Source organism: Anolis sagrei, chromosome 4 (genome assembly GCF_037176765.1).
Source record: "Anolis sagrei isolate rAnoSag1 chromosome 4, rAnoSag1.mat, whole genome shotgun sequence".
NCBI lineage: Eukaryota > Metazoa > Chordata > Lepidosauria > Squamata > Dactyloidae > Anolis > Anolis sagrei.
The window spans coordinates 103,469,530-103,490,538 of NC_090024.1; the positions used below are offsets into that span (position 1 = coordinate 103,469,530).

Genomic DNA, 21,009 nt, shown 5'->3' on the forward strand with positions numbered 1-21,009 from the left:
TAAATAGATAACCTGGTCAAAGAGGTGAGGTGAAGTCATTTATGCATTTTGAGCCAATGAGATATACAGGTAGTCCCAGAGTTACAAACATCTGACTTACAAATGACTCACAGTTAAGAACAGGGATGGGACAACAGGAAATGAAAGAAATCTCCCCCTCAGAAGGGAAATTCACTCCTGAAAGAGTTATCATGGGGAAAAGGTGTCTCAGCCAAAGCGTTATCATTCAACAATCCTTGTTCCGCAATAAGCCAGTTTTTTTAAAAAAAATACAATTCTCACAGGGATAGAAAGTGAGATTAAATCTTCTGAACAGAGGTACAGACTGCAAAACATACCATATGAGTGTTACCCCTTTCCTATGGTGTCCAGAATAGATATATAGATGGAGTTACATTGAATGTACCTATTCCTACTTACAAACAAATTCCACTTAAGAATAAACCTACAGAACTTACCTTGTTCTAAGTAGGGAACTGTCTGTATTCAAATATTTTACTTTTGGAAGGAGATGCAATTGTGGTGGGTCTAGGAGCCCTCCAGACCTAAACAGACTGCCAAAGATGCTGAAAAAACTTTGGAGTCTGTCATGCGGATAGTTACTTCCCCTGCTCTATTACCACCTCTGACCCCATGGAGCTGGTTCATCCCCCCATTTTTTAATAATGGGCCTGTGTGCCCCTAGAAAGATGCTAAATGCACTGAAAATATACTGCATTAAAAAGCCAGCTATAAAGTATGATTCCACCTATAAAAATTGTATTGAATGCCCCCCCCCCCAAACTTCTGAAGTAGTGTCTTTGCCATCTCCCTCCCCTCTGCTTTTATTTAAATGACAGTTGAAAGCATTCTTTTTTCCTGTAGCCATTATTGGAATTTGATGGTTGTTATAGCTCTTGCTCAGAACAGTTTAATTTCTTCATAATTGGTTTACTTTATGTTAATTTTGTTGGGCATTTTATTGTAACTGTGTTGTATGCTGGCTCATGAGTGAGAAATGAAAAATAGTTTCAATGCCTAAATAAATCCATTGAACAGTGCTTCATAAAACTACTTTTTGCTGATGATGCTGATGTTGTGGAGACATAACATTGTGTTTTGAGTACAGAATGGAAATAGCAGTTAAATTAGTCTCAATTTAATGTGAGTTAATTTCTTTCAAAGAGTCAAGGACAATATAATAAAAATGAAGAAATATCAACAGGGCTTGACTATGCTCATAACAATAATTAATATTTTCTTTCAGATCTAGTCATGTTTTAATTGTTATTAATTATGGGTTATGTTGACCTGGTGGTTTAGTGGTAGGTCTTGCTGTTTAATATTGCTCATACAAACAGATGGAAACTAGGAAATTGCAATTTGAAAGCTGCCAGATTGAAATGTGCATTATGTTCTTCATTCTTGTGCCATTCTCATAACAATGTGACCACTCTTAGCATTAACTTAATGGTATCTTTCCATCCTGTCATTTAAACTGCCTTGAGTGAAAATAACATAGTAATTATGGCTGCAGTGCTATGTGAATTATTTTGCAGAAATTTCCATTGACTTCAATGTGAGTAATTTCACAGTAAAAGTCTACATGGTCATGCTTTATGTCCCTGCATTTCCAGTCAAAACTTAAGAGAAATCCCAGTCTCAAAGATCCATTCTGGTTTGGTACCACATATACTGACATATCATAATGTGACACTGTCTGCATGAAGAGCAAAAATGAATGCTCTTGGGATGTGATATGGAGTGGCACTTGAAATTGAATACTTTACTAAAGCTCAGTACTACTCAGTGAAAATATAGTGTCAGGCCAATAGAAAAGGCAATGCAAATTGGAATACTCCCATGGGATTCAGTGGACAGCTGAAAGGAGTTGTCCCTTCCCAACCTCTTTAGGTCATGCCGTCACTCCCATGCCAGTGCGGAGATTTTGCAATTACAGTAACCAACCCCAGTTACCTTGGATAAGAGGATAGCTGGCAGATAGCGATATCACTCTTTCTAGAGAGTTTGCAGCACACAAATGGAGATTCCTCCTTTGGTAGTATGTATATATGTTTATGCTGCTCTGGGTGTCCCAACTTAGAAACTGGTGTGTAGGATGGATGTTTGAACAGAGGTGACCCTAGGTAATTTTCAATGGTAAGCAAACAGTATTTTGTCTCCCCTCCCCACTCCAACCAATCACTGATATATATTTTCTGTTCGGCATGAGAGTTTTGTGTACCATATTTGGTTCAATTCCATCATTGGTGGAGTTCAGAAAGCACTGTGATTGTAGGTGAACTATACATCTCAGTAACTACAACTGTCAAGGTCTATTCCCCCCCCCACCCCCCAGAACTCCTCAAGAGCACCCCTGGGCAAAACCAACTATACTTTGCATAATGGGTTGAGCCACCCCTGTGTTTGAGACAGTTTTAAACAGAGGCTTTTAATGTCAAGATAGCTGATTTTAATGTTTTTGTCTGTGTATCGTTTAGTATGTTTTGCCATTGAATGTTTGCCATTTATATGTTGTGCTCCGCCCTGAGTCTCCTTCGGGGTGAGAAGGACATAATATAAATGCTATAAATAAATAAATAAATAAATAAATAAATAAATAAGATTTGGAAACTAGAGCCTGGATTCAGACAATTACCATCAAGCCTTTATTTTTCATCTGTATACTACAATAATGTGTGCACCATGTTAATAGACACTCAAACAGGTAACAATTGGTTTTCCATAACATTAATTCAATTGGGATTGCATTTAACCTGTCTTATTCAATGGTCTAAATATCCTTTAACAGTGGTTCTCAACCTTTGGTCCTCCAGGTGTTTTGTACTTCAGCTCCCATAATTCCAAACCGCTAGTAAGCCAGGAGTTCTGGGAACTGAAGTCCCAAACACCTGGAGGACCAAAAGGTGAGAACCACTGCCCTAAAAGCACCAGATCTCACCTGATCTTCACATCAGATGGGTTAGTATTTGGATGAGAGGCCACCAATTAATACCAGGTGTTGGAGGAACGGATGGAAAAAACCACCTCTGAGTATTGCTTGCTCATATGAAACTCATGGAGTTGCTGTAGATCAATCTAGCTGCTGCATTTTGCGCTAGTTGCAACTTCCAAACACATTTTAAGGGAAGCACGACACTGAGTAGTATAGTTGGGAGGTAACTCAGGCATGAGCCCCTCTTGCCAATCTACCCTTCCCAATAAAAGGTATAGCCAGTTCACCAAACAAACTTGGACAGAACCTGGCCAATACAATGATCTGGCATTTCAAGAGCAGTGCTGGGTCCAAGAACCCCCTTGAGGGATGGCAGCCTTTTCCAAGATACCATCCCAGTCTTGGTTTTTCTACTGATATACACTTTCATCTTCTCAGGGTTCAACCTCAGGTTGTGTGGATGCAGTAAAATACTGGATGTTATTTACTACATCCACACAACAATACAGGACTACTATGACTCCTTGGAATCAGGTGTAAAGGAGAACTACAGCTGAGTGTCATTCCGATGCCTTCTTTCAATAGTCTCATGTAGAGCCCATATTCTACAGCCAAATAAAGGAAACATGGAAGCAACTGTGCCAGTTTCCTTGTCATCTCACTTTTCTACAGATCAACCAGGGCATCAACGGAATAATTGACTTCAGCAGCTGGAATCATGGAAGTCATGATATCTTGAGTTGTTACCGTTGAGGGTAACCTAGCATGGATGTTAAAGTCCCTCACTTTGAACATCAATTCTAGCCATTCAGGAATGGAAAAGGTTGGGCAGTAGGAAGGATGGTACACCAACAAAATTCTCGTCATATTTCATTGTCCTGTTGCCAGGTGTATACACTCAAACCTTTGAGATTGTTGGGCAGGGTACCTCAGTAGAGGAATGAAATGATGATAGATCACCATGACTCCCTACCCATCAGATCTTGCTTGTTGCTATAAGCCCACTACTGTATACTGGTGAGCATAACTAGATTGTTGACCATTTCCCTCTCAGTTAACCAGATTTCAGTTACATATGCATAAATAAACAGTCAGAGATTGGCAGTCAGAGACTGGCAATACTGAAACAAGATGGAAGCGAAAGACTGTGTTAGTCATCTTGCTATCTCAACTCTAGGATAACCTTTGATGATAATGCCATTCATAGATATAGATTTTTTTCCAAAATAAGTAAAATAGTTGGATTGCTTGAAGCAGACAACATATTGTGCATGTCTTTTTCAACTTGCTAAGACTAGCCTGCAATCTCCCTCATTTTTGTCATGTGGTGGTTTATCAATATGCCAATTTTACTGAGAAGAGGAACATATGATAGAGGATCCATATTACATTGGTCATTTCAAAGTCCTAATCAAATGTTAAAGCATCTATGAAGGGTATAAGGGAAAACAAACTCTTAATGTACTTAATTATGTACAAAAAGTAATTTAATCAGCATCCAATGATAATGTCATACCAGAAATTCAGTAGAACAATAAAAATGTTAAAAGATTAAAGTCTTCAGAAGGTTCTAAATTGATTTTTATTTATCATTTTCAAAAGAGAAATTAAAAGATTTTCATTGTTGGGCCAGCTTTGGAATAGTGTATTATTGGCAACAAATCTGAATATTGATGCAAAAAAAGGCATATCTTATTGGCATTGTATCATAAAGAATTGCTATTGCTGATTTAGAAAATATTTAAAAGGTCTACATTTTTTTTCAGTTACTGCCAAATTATTAATTATTGGCGAGTACTGGAAGCAAAGATAAGCACCAGAATATGGAGTGGGACTATAAAAGTCAGGAACATGTTAAGTGTAATGGTAACATGGCATTGAATTTCAAGGCTTATTCTTTGGTCCTAATGGCTGGCTTCACGCACTCCTGATTATTGGCTTCTGGTTCTGCTCTAGCTGTTGCTAGCTCAGAGAGTCTCCATTTTTCTAGAAAATTGTTTACTCACAAGTTACTAGAGTGAAACTCCCTATGGCCAACATTGGGGGTAGGAATCACAGAATCCTGAACTGTATCTCTCAGCATTCCTTAACATCATCTATGTTGACCAATTATGCTGGAAGTATTGAACTGCTACCTGACACACATGCCCATGGCTGATTAATCCAGAGCCAGTCTTGAGCATTATGCTCGGTATCAATGGATACTGAGCATAATCAAATCCTGATAGATAGTAGGAGCCCGCTGTATATTTATGAGGATTGAATAAAAAGTAATGCCTCCACTTTCGTTACTTGGATTTGAATGGGAATATTTTAATAAATCAAATGCAGAAATAATCCTTAGAATGTGCTTTTTAACTACCACTATTCACTTTCCCACATAATCACCAGACAATTGGATACATTTCTGACAATGAGGAACACGTTTTATGAAGGCGTCGCAGAAGAAGTCGACACTCTGTTTCCGCAACCAGTATCTCACAGTTCTCTAAACATCTTCATCAGAAGCATAATGAAGTCCCCGCAGATCTTCTTTCATTATTGGGAACAGATGGAAGTCAGATGGTGCTAAATCTGGAGGATGCCGTACAGTGGTGAGATCCAGTCTCTGAAGTTCTGCTGTGGTGGTATGTGAAGTGTGTGGTCTGGCATTGTCATGCTGCAGGAAAACATTTCCTTTTCCTTTCAGACCCTTGTTAGCCATCATTTCAAAGTTTATTATTGTTCCACATTCAAGGAAATCAACATGGATAACACCATCTGCATCTCAGAACACTGTTGCCATGATTTTTTCCAGTTGAAGGCTGTGTATTGAATTCCCTTTGTGTCAATATTCCATAGACTGACGCTTCATCTCTGGGTCATAATGGTGTACCCATGTTTCATCTCCTGCCACAATTGAATGGAGAAAGGCATCACCTTCATTCTCATAATGCGAGAGGAGTTCCTGGCAAATTTCAAGTCTGTGCGCTTTCATTTAAGGTGTCAGCATCCTGGGTACCCATTGTGCACAGATCTTCCAATAGCCAAGCAAAGCAATAATGTAACCCACACGTTCTTGTGAAATGCCGAATATGCTTGAAATTTCTCTCTGGGTGATGCGATGATTGTCCTGAATCAATCTGTCAACGTTTTGCTTGTGAAACTCGGTGGTTGCTGTCACAGGACATCCAACTCCTTGTTTGTCACACAAGTCAGATGTTCCCACCTCAACATCTTTAAATTTACTTGCCCAATTGTGCACAATATTCACATCAACACAATCACCATAAACAGCTTGCATTCTCTGATGAATCTCTTTTGGGGGGACACATTCTGCTATCAAGAATTCAATGACTCCATGTTGCTTAAGTCGCATTGACTGACCATCTGTGCAGGGTTCCATACTTTGCACTTTAACAACACAACCATTCAATGCTAAGGCTTCCCACCAAAATGGAACTGTGGAGGAGAGTCTACTGAACAAGCCAGTACCTGCCACACATCAGTACTGCCATCTGTTGAGGATTTACAAAGGTGGAGGCATTACTTTTCATTCAACTCTCTTATCTGACGGCATCTCCTTTCTCTGCTCCTACCTGGATGAAAGCACCAAAATTAAAGAAGGAACATGGTTTGACTGATAAACAAGTTCCAAAGCATGTAGACAAAGCACAAACATAAAATTTGTGGAAAAGAATGAAAATGTTTTTCTCAATTGTTTGTGTATTTTTTTTACCACAGGCAACTGAAAAGAATTAATGAACTGAAAGTATCTTGAAGTGTAGAAAGCATGCAGTTATATAAATGGGGCCACATTGTATAAGTGTAGCAGTGTTGTGTAGCAGAAAAAAATCAGGGTGGAACCCATCTAATAAGTGAGTAAAGCCTTCTTCCACAACTCCCTGCCCTGATTAGCCATTATAGATCTCCCTTACTTAGGAATATTTTTGATGCTAGGTATGCACCACAGCAAAAATATTACTCAAATTTGAGTTCCTTCTGTGTTTCTTTTGATACAAACATCATCTAGGTGTTGACATTCCTGAAAGACACTCCTGGGAAAGAGAGAAGTGTATGAATCCTTAAAAAAATAATGAGCTAGAAGGCTTTGAAGAATAAGGAAGGATCTTCCTTTGTAATTAATGCTTAGCCTCTCTATGCTTAGCCACTCTGCAGTAGCTTAAGTGATCAATGGAGAAGAACAAGGCTGAGCCTCATAGGGTGGCTCTAGTCTATTTTCTTTATTTATTTAGAGCATTTGTATCCCGCCCTTCTCACCTCTGGGGAGGGACTCAGGGCGGCTAACATCAGGCAACCATTAGATGGCACATAATAAAATAAAATCAACAATCACAATTGAAACAACAGTTAAAACAACAATAACATTCAATTTAAAGCAGTCCGTTAATTCAAAAAAACTAAGTCAAAAACAACAATTTTGGTAACTTATAATGCTCTCTTCCCAAATGCTACATTTATTGTTCAAATGCTTGATCCCAAAGCCAGATTTTAAGTTTTTTGCAAAAGATCAGGAGGGAGGGGGCAGATCTAATTTCATTGGTGGGGGGGGGGAGTTCCACAGCCGAGGAGCTGCCATGGAGAAGGCCCTGTCTCTCGTTCCCTCCAGTCTTGCCTGTGACTGTGGTGGGATCAAGAGCAGGGCTCCTCCGGATGATCTTAGTGTCCTTCGTGGTTCGTAGTTTACATGTGTCAAATGAAAGGCTCACAGACGGAGTCCGGCCTGTCATTTCATTTTATACGGCCTATGAGGGTTTCAATGACAGGACAACATCGTTACATTTAGACAGCCTTAAAATTACAAACGGCCCTTTGAAGGCAACCCTAAGGCTGATGTGGCTCTTGGTGAAAATGAGCTTGATACCGCTGATCTAGTCTGGACATTACTTTGTGTTCCTCTCCTAATTTTGAAACAGTATGTTTCTTGGTATAACAGATGTCTGCTCTGTTCTGAGCTATATGTTACTATGGCCATATGTTGTTGTCCCCTCTATATTGGCTTTTCAAATATTAAGTAATGATATGCTCCTGTCCTAACATTACAAATGCAGGCAAGGGCCCAGTGAATGATCTGTTTACTAGAAAACTTAAATACTGCAACATTATCTGTCTACCGGGATGAATAATTGCATATAAGAATGGGAGATATGCAATTTTAACCAAAGCTCCAAAAAAGTTCCAAACTCTGTCAACAAAATAATGTGTATACTTTGAAAATGATATGATCACATAATCATTTGAGTTGCATGTCAAATGATGCAATTGTTAAACACACTGGAAGAAAGAGACCAAAACAAAACTATTTTAGATGTTCTGTTCTTGACACTTCGTGCAGTTAAAATGTTAAGTGCAGTTTTCATCTGGCAAACCCATTTTTAAGTTTGTTCAAAAGCAAACCGACGAGAAGCTTAATACCTTGTGTATATAACATATTCAAAATTAAAGCATCCAGGTGTAGACATTATGGTTCATTAAAAAAGAGAGGGGAGAGAGATAAGAGCCAGCCATGAATATAGAGAAGGACATATGGAAGGGTGGGAAAAAAATCTCAGCTGGGTTGGAACTTCTGTAATTTCGATTTAAAAGCAAACATTGGGAAGTTTTGATGTGATATAACAAGGTATATCAAAGATTTGGCTTGTGCAAATAAAAGCTACAACAATAATGCAACAAATTATGTATTTTACATGCCGTGGAGCTGAATGATACACTAATAATTTCCCAGATCATAGCTTTATTCCATAAATAATAAAAAATGTATATTAATAAAATCAGTAGCGGTACTAGGTGTATTAAAGACAATCTAATTTCCCTTCTGAATCATGGGTTAATGAAAGAGGTAAAGAAAAAAATAGAATAAACTTTATGGAAAATATAATAATACCAGAAACAACAAAGGAAGAATAGTTTTGGCTTCTTCCATCCCTTCTGATCAGTATAATTGAAATCTGAATCATTCCTATGATCATCACAACAAAGGATTTGTGGCTCACAGTTTTCCCACATTTGTCTTGTACTTTTATAGGATGAATTGCCTTGCCTTGAAAGGTACAAGAAACCTTTAGGTGTCTGCTTTTGGTAATAGTGGATGGTTTATAAATATGAGGATATACGGATATAGCATTGACTTTTCCAACAGGATCTGTTCCTTGACTGAAATCAGATATTTGCTTCATTCAAACCGATTGCAGAACAAATATCTTTCTTATTTACCAAATTAAATTTTTTCAACACTCCAGGGCTAACAGAACATGTTAATTTTACTCTTTATCTTATGATAGTTTTAAGTTAGTAGGCATTTTTTCGCAAGCAGTGCATAAAACAGAGGCCTTGGAAGGAACAATTCAAAAATTAATCCCTTTCTCACTTTTCTGTGTAGTGCACACATGTTTGCCCAAGTAAGACAACTAGCAAGGTTAAGATTTAAGGATTTCCCATTGTTTCTATTAAATCTTTCTAAACCACAAATATATTCAGTGACATAGTGCAGTGCAATTAACAGCTTTGGAATATATGGAATGACTATGAAACAGCTTGATCTACGACTCTGGATGGTGTGATTTTAAAATAAAATGTAATTTTTAAAATGTTTAATATGCTTTAATTTTAATCTAATTTGATTATATATTTTTGGAATTGTGTGTGTTTTAAGGCATTGAATCACTGCCTCTATGTTAGCCTCGAGTCCCATTCAGGATAGAGAAAGGGGGGTATAAATACAGTAAATAAATAAATATCTACCACTGTGCTGTCACGTACTGGGCCTGTGAAAGAGTCTGTAGACAGGATGTGTTTTCTGTACACCCAACGGGACGTCAGGGGTGCTTCGGCTGAGAGGCCTTTCAGATTTCTCCACACAAAGTTCTTTTAAAGACTTAGAAAGTTCAACAAAGTTGTTATTGTTGCTTAAATCTTTAATAAATCAAATACTTCAAGGCTTTGAATCAACTGGTGGCTTGCTTAAATCTTGTCCACAAGGGACAGGCAACTTTCTTCATAAACCGTTTCTTCCTTCTATAAGGGAAATCCTTGACCCCTCCTTGGGCAATCTATATTTAGGCTTTGCTGGCGTGGGGGCTCTACACCTGGTTCCAATTTGCGTTATGGCTGCCGCGAGAGGTCCTTACTAGGCCAAAGTCTCTGTTTAGATTTTCAAGAGGAAATAAGTCCTTTGTTTCCCAGAGAAGGCTGGCTGAAAAACCATGGAGCTGTATTTCTCCAGCAAAGAGCTGGCTGTAGAGTTGTGAAACTAAATTCCCCAACAAAGGCTATGCTGTAGTTATCTGTAGAGCTGTGGGACTGGATTCCCCCAGCAAAGCTGTTAAAGATGAAGCTTTCTACAGGTGGAACTGATTCACATCCTGTACGAAAGGCTTCTCTATGTGAACTGAACTAGAGGTCCCCTTTTTCCCTCCTTAACCCAGAAAAAGGGGTGGAACTAAAGAACAAAATGATAATTGATGGGTCATTGGCCCTATGATTGCAAACCAAGAGAAGCCACCTTATTGCAAAATGTGTGGAACTTTGGAATACATGCAAACACTCAATAGAAAGGAAAAGAAGTTGGAGCTCCTGGTATAGCCGTACCAGTACAACCACAACTACATCACATTCCTTCCCAGGTCATATCTTCTTATGTTATGTCATTTTCAGTGATATTTGTTGTTGATAACTTGTGCCAGAACAATAATAATAATACTGAGGGACACAGAAAAGAAAACAATGTTTTCATTCAATTTAAAAGAGTTACTGATTTATGTGAGTATAACACTCAAGGCATACTGATTGTCTTTCATTTAATATTATACAACATTTCATGGGATGCTTCTCAGTGACTGAAAACAAATTTCTAAGCACTCTCATAGTACAAAATGGGAAAAGAACAATTTTACCTTTTTAATGGAAGGTACAAGAAAATAGCCCTGAGCATTCTTTCCAGATCCATTTAGACAAATGACACCACTGTAGCGTGAACAATTTTACAGATTTCTTACTGTACTGGCATGTATTGTCGAAGGCTTTCATGACTGGAATCACTGGGTTCTTGTAGGTTCTTTCGGGCTATATGGCTATGTTCTAGAGGCATTCTCTCCTGATGTTTTGCCTGCATCTATGGCAAGCATTCTCAGAGGTAATGAGGTCTGTTGGAACTAGAAAAATTGGTTTATATATCAGATATATAAACCCGTTTTCCTAGTTCCAACAGACCTTACTACCTCTGAGGATGTTTGCCATAGATGCAGGTGAAACATCAGGAGAGAATGCCTCTAGAACATGGCCATATAGCCCGAAAAAATCTACAACTCACTGTACTGGCATGATTTCGGGTGTTGTTGTTGTTGTTGTTTAGTAGATAAAGATAAAGAAAAACAATTTTAAAGGTCTCTAGAGTGTGTACCAGTACTATACACATATTTAAGAGAGACATAAAACAGGTTGTATGCCAAAGTTGAGAACATAACATGAAATGCAGCCCTTAGAATGGAATCGGTTACAAGCTGTGTTTTTGAAGAAATATTAGCATTTTTTAAAAATATAAATGAATAGTCTCATAAAAATGCCATTCAGCAACTTGGAAATGATTAATGGTCTCATATATTGGAAAATGACTTGTCAGTTTCAGCGAGGTTTACCTAGGTGACTATTTACTGGCTTGTCAAGGATCCAGACTAGAGCCAAAAAGGTTGATCTCATTAGCAGCTGCTGTAGAAGAATGATCAGCCCTTTACAATAACAGGACCTTTCTGACAGTGAGTAATATTGGATTTAGAGCTCTCCATGAGACTGAAAAGCTCTCAGTATCATTGCTAGCATAAACCCATTCTTTCTAGTGGCTTCTTCAAAATCTTCAAATACCACAAGCTCTGTAAGGAAATAGGGCCTAGAGCTGAATTACATTGAGAAGGCAATAACAATAGTTAAGACTATAGTTATTATTACATAATTGTTATGGATTCCTAGCAGGACCACCCTTGATCACTAACAAAGCAGAACATGTAATCACTTGTAATAACTGGAGAACTCATTAAGTATCTAAATCAGCAAATGACTGGAAACTAGGCATAAAGTAGACGACAGCAATGATCCTCAAATGTTACAGTGAAATAGTTTCTGTTTACTGGCAGAAAATAATCTGCAAAAACATGCAAATGCAAAATAATTTTCAAAGAGAACTTTCAAAAGCTAATTAAATCCTTAAACATGAGGATTATAGTTACAAAAAGAACAATCAAATGGCATTTCAACATGTATTGTAAGAGAGTTCTTTTAAAAAAAGAAACTTTGAGGAATTAACACTGCATTAACACTGCATGTTTGAGTTGTTTGTTTACTTCTAACACAACTCAGATATTTATCACCCTATTCACCCACTATATAATAGGTCCAATCCTACAAAATGTTCTAACTCAGTTCCATTAAAAGCAATGGAATGTGACTTGCTTATCTACATAAATGCCCTTTTGACATTTTCAGTGTACAGTTGAGGAGGATTGGAAGTAGAACAATATACATTGCTTTTACTTCATTCCGTCTTCTTCTCAGCTGGGATAGGTCCTGTATATGTGCAGGGTTCTGTCCCTTGATGGAGACAACAGCACATAGGAAGATGCACTACTTTTCAGAGACCATCTTCTCAAAAGTGCTATGCTCAAGGGCAAGTTCTATTCACTGTAAACCCAAAGATCACACAGACACCACTGAATGGAAAATAAATAGGTCACAACTTTACTTAATTTCAGCTGTAAATAGAATTGGTATCTACATGGGTTTGGATCCAAGCCTCAACCAACCCATATGTTGATCAATGAGTTCACCCGTCTGGCCCAATCCCTTGAAATGTCCTGAGAAGAACCAGTTTGACAGACTCAATGTGAGCCAACACCATGTCACACATCCCAATCCCTCAAAGGGGCGTCTCCATAAGATTCCATTGCCTGTCACTTTTCAGTCTTGGATCCAGGAGCTATGACAACAGCTTAACCCAAAGTTATGACAAATTGCAACACTAATATTGTGTTATTGTGTTATTGTAGGCATCAAATATGTGCTGGCTGGAAGCCGCCCTGAGGGTTGAGAAGGGCGGGGTATAAATATCTGAAATAATAATAATAATAATAATAATAATAATAATAATAATAAAAATTATAACCTCCTCTATCTCTCCAAGAGAACTCATGCCAGTCTAAGCCCAAACAGAGGGAGAGAACTGAGAGAAAAATTGCTCTCGAGCTGTCTAGGACTTATTTCAATACCTCACCAGCCGACCCAGAGTGAAACCCACACATCCGGGTAATTCTAGCTAAGGTAAGAGAAGCTGTCAACCGTTTAAAACCAACCAAGTGTAAATTCATTAGCTGACAGTGAAATGGTTCCCAGAGCCACATCCCTAGGACCACAAAATACTATTATTTCACTTCTTATCTGGACTGGAAAAATCCAAATTTAAGGAATTTGCATTGTGCACATACATGCATGTATGTTATCTTTGACTAATTTTATCTATTATTACACTACACCAAAATCACCCTAACAACCTAATATTCCCATAAAAATGTGTAAGTTTGTATTAGATGTAAAATAATATACCTTTTAGTGTATTATTTGCAATAAAAATTATTACACTTGCATACATAATTACAGAATGATATATGAGGTGTAGAAAGGGAATGTGTATTTGATGTCTGTGTGAGATGGAGAAAAAGTACAGAGCAGTGAAAGGAGGTAGTGGCATCAATATTGAATTAAAAGAGCAAAGAAGAAAACGCCTTGCCCTAGAAGAGAGACATGTGTTCTCATCCTGGAATCCAGCCTGTCCTTTGCATGGTCACACATGTGTATAGGCAGTTCTGCATCAAATAAAAATGAGCTATACTTCATAGGTATCTTAGGTAGTGTGAGCTGTGACTGTCAAGTGACCAGAAATTCACTGAACGGAGTGCAGCACACAGCAGGCAGATGAGCTGGACTATGAGAGGCAAGAAAATACAGCTGTGCTGCTGTTTTCTTCTAAAAGCCCAACCCAGACTCTTTGTGCATGACAGCTAAAGAGGATGGGAAAGACAGAAGCGAGCAAGAGTATACATTGAATTGCAAGACAGCCTGTGAAATTCATGGGAGGCAGAATTATCGAAGAGTAGATTTCAGGAAAAAAAATAAAGCTGGTAAAGGTGATAGAGGACACAACATTGCAAGTAAAATCCTTGTCAGTTTGTAGAATTAATGCTATGGAATCATGGGAGCTGTAGTCTTACATGGTAGTCTTCTCTGCCAAAGTGGGTCATGCCTCGCCAAACTATGAATACCAGGATTACATAGCATTGATCCATGGCACCTAAAGTGATGTCAAACTGTATTATTTCTACAGTATAGATCAGAGGTCCTCAAACTTTTTAAACAGAGAGCCGGGTCACAGTCCCTCAAACTGTTGGAGGTCCAGATTATAATTTGAAAACAACATGGACTACCTCTGAGGATGCTCGCCATATATGCAGGCTAAACGTCAGGAGAGAATGCCTCTAGAACATGGCCATATAGCTTGAAAAAACCTACAACCCATGAATGAATTCCTATGCACACTTTTTATTTATTTATTTTTATTTCTCGTGTCAGGGCAGCCAGTCAATTATATTACATTTCTAACAGAACAAAGCAAACAAACAGAGAAAATACAAAATGTGTGAGTTTGCTAGTTGATTAAATGTCCTTTGACCAGTATCTGGCCACTTGGAGTGCTTCTGGTGTTGCTGCAAGAAGGTCCTCCATTGTGCATGTGGCAGGGCTCAGGGTGCATTGCAGTAGGTGGTCAGTGGTTTGCTCCTCTCCGCGCTCGCATGTCGAGGATTCCACTTTGTAGCCCCATTTCTGAAGGTTGGCTCTGCATCTTGTGGTGCCAGAATGCAGTCTGTTCAGTGCCTTCCAAGTCGCCCAGTCCTCTGTGTGCCCAGGGGGGAGTTTCTCATTTGGTATCAGCCATTGATTGAGGTTCTGGGTTTGAGCCTGCCACTTTTGGACTCTCGCTTGCTGAGGTGTTCCAGTGAGTGTCTCTGTAGATCTTAGAAAAACTATGTCTGGATTTAAGTCGTTGATGTGCTGGCTGATCCAAAACAGGGGATGAGCTGGAGATGTCACTGCCTTGGTCCTTTCACTATTGGCTGCTACTTCCCGGCGGATGTCAGGTGGTGCAATACCGGCTAAACAGTGTAATTTCTCCAGTGGTGTAGGGCGCAGACACCCCGTGATAATGCGGCATTTCTCATTAAGAGACATAATATAATATCTCATAATTTAATATCTCTGCCTTGGTCCTTTCACTATTGGCTGCCACTTCCCAGCGGATGTCAGGTGGTGCGATACTGGCTAGACAGTGACACTGCCCATGTCTTATTTGTAGTGCAAAAAACACTTAAAAACAATACAATAATTACAATTTTAAGAAATATAAATTTACTAGTATTTCAATGGGAAGTGTGGGCCTGCTTTTGGCTGATGAGATAGGATTGTTTTTTGTGTGCTCTGAAGTAGTTTCAGACTTAGGTTGACCCTGAGCAAGGGCCAGTAAATGACCTTGGGGGGGCCGCCCCCCGGGCCTTAGTTTGAGGACCTCTGGTATAGATGAACCCCAAGTGTCCTTTTAGCATATACTTCCCTACAGTGCCTTGACAGATGCTTTGGAAATCTCACACATCAGCTGGAAAATACAGCAAAGGCTTTCCCAGAGTTTAGACAAAACAGAGACTGTCTTAAATCACCCCAAAAGGATAAAGGCTACTAAGTACATTATATTCATTGTCCCTAATCTAGAGGGTTTGGAACTAATGTGTCTGCTCCCCATCCCCTGCCTGTTCTTACCATCATGCCCCCCTACTTCAATTTGTGTACATAAATTTCTTAGAAGATGTCCATTAAGAAGATGTGTACAAATTTCCCGGCAGAAAGTTTTGCAAATTCATAAGAACAATGAATGGTTTCAAAATTCAAATGAGTTTCAGAAATGAAGCAAAATCAAGACAGTTTTTAATAACAGGAATAAAATAAAATAAATATGTCTGCATTTGCTAATCATATTAAGGATTCATCTAATTTCCTGTGTGCAAGTGATAAATTGTTCTAGAAATTCATCTTGTTAAGAAATGGCCAACAATTATATTCCATTATGTTTCCTGCTTTTTGTAGTTATGGTTGGAAATAGCATGAACATAGAATAGTAATAGGATTGCTAAGGAAACAAATGGCAAAGCTGAGACATTTGCATAGATTAGTGTTGACTATTGGAGCTTAGTGCTGGAAATAAACCCTAGCTTATATTTGTATATAAGTCTTATTATGCATTCGCTTATTTAAAATGAGAGGAAATGCCAAAGTATTATTAAAACATTTTGAAAATGCAGGACAGAATTATGTTCTTGTAAACAATGGCAATAAAGTGGTAAATTTGGTTTAGGCTTTAATTTGGACTTTTAAGTAACTATGCAAAGTGCCCAACCTATTTTTGGGGGGGGGGGGGGGTTCATCCCTTCAGAAAGTACCTTTAAGGTTTATATTAAAACTCAGAGTGGATTTACTCTCCCTCTGACATGGAAATCACCATGTCTAGATTCACTGGTTGATTAGAATGGTTTGGTTCTAGGACCCTCCATGGATACAAACATTCATGGAAATTCAAATCCCATTGTAAACAATGGCATAGTAGAATGGTGTCCCTCATGTAAGATTGCAAAATCAAGTTTTGCTTTTGAGGGAAAAAATAGAGGAGGGATATTTTCCAGCTACGGATAATTGAATCCATGTAGACAGAATCAATTAATAGAGAGGGCCAACTGAACTGGAATGTACTCCATATAGCACTTCCCTTGAAGCATAGCTCAGTTGTTCATGCAGAGTTCTGGTACATATAGAGAGAGCAATAACTTAATTCTTCCTGTAACACCACGCTTAGATATGCGAGACCAGAACTTTTTAGAATGTAAATCATTATATAATTCATTAATGTTCTAGATTATTGCATTGCTCATCGTTCCTCATTCAAAAATGATTTAAGATCTGGAAACCATGCCCTATGAGAATGGACTTGAAGAGCTGGATATGTTTAGCCTGCAGAAGAGATGGGAAGGTTGAGAGGAGACTTTTTTGTGTGTCAGGATCGTCTTGAGAACCTGCAAGTCACTTCTGGTGTGAGCTAATTGGCCATCTGCAAGGATGTTTCCCATGGAATGCCTGGATATTTTTGATGCTTTACCATCCTTGTGGGAGGCTTCACTCATGTCCCCATATAGGGAGCTGGAGCTGACAGAGGGAGCTTAATTCGCTCTCCTTGGATTCGAACCTTTGACCTGTCGGTCAACAGACCTACTTGCACAAGGGTTAGTGCAATGAGAGGAGGCATTATCACCATTTATAAATATGCGAAAGAGGTAGCAGGCTTGTCAGATACCCTAGACTAGGACTTAATGGAGCAATGGGTTCAAATTACAGGAAAGGAGATTCCACTAGAACATGAGGAAGAATTTCTAATGTTCAGGTGGAACATTAGAAAAGGTTGAGAAATTAGTAATGTGCTAGTGTTTTATAAGGATGCATGAAAAGAAATTGACAACTAATAATCAGATAAGGTATACAAGAAGCAGATTGAATACACATAGGACCTAACTGGATAATCACCACAGCTTAGAAACTTTACATTTTTAAAAAATGCTCATGCTCTAAGTCAGTGGTTCTCAACCTTCTGAATGCTGTGACCCCTTGATACAGTTCCTCATGTTGTGGTGACCCGCAACCATAAAATTATTTTTGTTGCTACTTCATAACTGTAATTTTGCAACTGTTATGAATCGTAATGTAAATATCTGATATGCAGGATGCATGTTCATTCACTGGACCAAATTTGGCACAAACACCCGATACTGGTAGGGTTGGGGGGGAATGGTTTTTTCATTTGGGAGTTGTAGTTGCTGGGATTTATAGTCACCTACAATCAAAGAGCATTCTGAACCCCACAAATGGTAGAATTGGGCCAAATTTCCCACGCAGAACCCCCATGCCTTGAAGGGATTCACTGGCGCGAGCCTCCCTCCTGCCTCATATGCTGCTCTGCGCCAAGCACACCTGCTCTACCCTCCCCACTTGGAGTCTCAGAAACAGCCCTCCCCTTGCCTGACAGGCTGGCCAATCAAAGCAGAGGAGGGCTTTTGGTGGGAGGAGTCACCGTCTGTTTCTAAAAAGGAAGACAAGGATAGGTGGAGAGATCTTCAGCCTTCTCTCCCATGCTCTTCTAAGACCATCAGAAATATGTTTTCTGGTGGTATTAGGTGACCTCTCTGAAACCCCCTTGTGACCCCCCTTGTGACCTTGTGACTCAACCTGGTCCCAACCTCCGGGTTGAGAAACACTGCTCTAAGTAGTACCAAGGTTTAAATGTACTGGCTTCTGAAAAAAAATGAGGCAAAAGAGAGAGGGCCGATTTAGGTTTTAAGCACAAATATTACCTTTTTTTTAAAGCAAGGATCAGAGGGATTGTTCCTTAAGGATACAGTATGATCTGGGCAGTTTTTGATACTAATCATATATGAGTCAATTAATGATTTCATCGAAGAATACATTTATGGTACAAAAATATGTATAATTTTCTGATGAGGATTGTATATTACTAAATAACTTAAGATAGTTAAAAATAGGCATGAAGCCTTTCTTCTTGGTGCAAGCTGTTCAGTCCCACTCAAGAGGATGTTAATATTCTTTCAATGATACCTTCTGGCAGCTAGCCAATATGTATGTCTGTTTGCTTGTTTGGAATGTGATCATCATTTTGGCCTCTTCTCAAAGGAGAATTACCATGTGTTTTGCACATTTCAGAAAATGGGAGAAAAAGTGGCAAAACGTAAAAAACTATTAAGGAAATATAAGTCACAAACCTTCAAGGTAATTTGTCTTCAACAATGCTAAAAGCTTATTGAACAAGTGAGAGGCAGACAAAGAGAAATAGATTATTTCCATATCAATCGCTGTATCAATTTAGCATTAAGAGTCCACTGTGTTTAGATGTTTCATTGTTCATTGTATTGTTTCTATATGGCTAATTAAAAATGTCTTCTAGATAGTTAACAATATGTCTTCAGCTAATGCCAAGGAAGACCTCAGGAATGCAGGCTCAAAGCATACCTCCCTTAGAAAGAAATTCAACACTCAGTATGCCACTGGCGAAAAGGTCCTTTTCATATTAGCCAAGATACCACCTTGCGTCATTTAGTTGGGGTTTCCTGAGAAGGATTTCTGAAATAGATCTTAGTGTTCATAGATAGGTAGATCAGAGTGAGGCTATACTTCAGGTGACTCTGTCTTCAAGCCTCTATAGATGTGCTAATTGAAAACAATACAGTATTTTGAACTGGACATTAAGTACAGATGACCAGACAGTGCAGATGGTAAATAATAGCACAATGTCACCAGAAATGCAATCCCAGTTGGTAATCTTGTCACTTTGTCTTGGGCCAGCTGAAGTTTCTGGATCTCACTTATTATGCATCCCAGCAGACACACTTTCATCTCAGAATGACGGAGAGAAACTGTAGTTGTGGAAGTCTGAGAGCTTGGGCTTGTTCTTTCCCAGTTTTGAGGCATATAGCAAGAGAAGCAGGGAGAAATCCTTCTCACTGTCTTAATGCCATGGGGGCCTGCACAGCTGATACAGGCATTGTCTTTGCACAAACCAGGTAAAAGAGAGAGGGGACAAGCATGATAATCCATGCTCTATCACATAAGCCATGGCTGTATAGTAAGATTTATGCTATATATACACGAGTCCGATTTTCTTCTGAAGCATTTCACCACTCAGTGGCTCATAAAATGTCTTTGAAACAAGTGAAAGGGGATAACATTCATAATTTGCTTTGCTTTGGTTCATATGTGAATCTTCATCACTTTATTGCTAGGCACCGGATGACTTACTGCTGAATGTGCCAACTGCCTCTTTTAGAAAATGTCTGCAGTAATGTGTAGGAGTAAACAAATTCTGTAAATATTGTGATTATTTATTTATTTATGTGCCATATTTGTACCCCACCCTTCTCACCCCTGAGGGGACTCAAGGCAGCCTTACAACAGGCAGCAATTTGATGCCATACAAACATTTATCAAATAAACAATTACAATTAAAACATGAACTATTAAAACATCAATTAAAATCACATCATCCAAAACATAATCCAGTGCCGATTCCATTTGTCAAACACATTGATTCATGTTTATTTATTGCACTCCTCAATTACTTGTCAAAAGCTTGTCCCCAAAGCCACATCTTAAGTTTTTTTCCTGAAAGTCAGGAGAGAAGGGGCTGATCTGATTTTGTTGGGGAGGAAATTCCACAGATGAGGGGCCACCACCGAGAAGGCCCTGTCTCTCATCCCTACCAGTCACACCTGCAAAGGAGGTAGGACTGGAAGCAGGACCTCCCCAGATGATCTTAACCTCCAAGATGGTTCATAGAGGAAGATAGGTTCGGACAGGTAAATTGGTCCAGAACCGGACTAATGATATTCTGTTCTTCATGGGGTACTTGTGAATCAGTCCAGGCACTACTGTGCATGTGTGCTAAATTATGTCTGCATACTTTTTCTAGGAAATCACACTAATACAAAATGGTGAGCTCAAATGTTGAAAATAGGTTAATAGAGAATATTCAAGTATTGTGACCAAAAGAAATAGCAATCTGAGATTCTATCTCTGTGATAGTGAGATCTAAACCACATGTTTATTATTTATTTGTTTAGTATTTATTTCAGATAAGCAAAAACAGACCTGGCAAGATAGGCATGATAAATCAGTGGCAATAGTGAAGTAGGACTTATAGCACCTGTGATCTGTACAAATAACGTACAGAGTAACCTTGTTTAAACACAACACTGCTGCATCTTTGTATAGAAGGAAAGTTTAAATACTGTATATTATCTGTAATTTTACGACTGTTTTAAAACAGTTACTTCTCATTTGCCACAGAAAATTATGGTGAGGGATTATCCAACATCACGCCATATGTAGCAGATAGAATGGTTGTCGCAGTGCATTTTAAAGCTGGCCTAGAA

The 21,009-nt window shown here is 38.7% G+C and overlaps 1 protein-coding gene across 9 annotated transcripts in view; it reads left to right on the plus strand.

Annotated features, from left to right (window-relative positions):
- Positions 1-21,009, plus strand: part of CTNND2 (catenin delta 2) — a 623,732-nt gene that overhangs the window by 242,315 nt on the left and 360,408 nt on the right. The window lies entirely within an intron of this gene.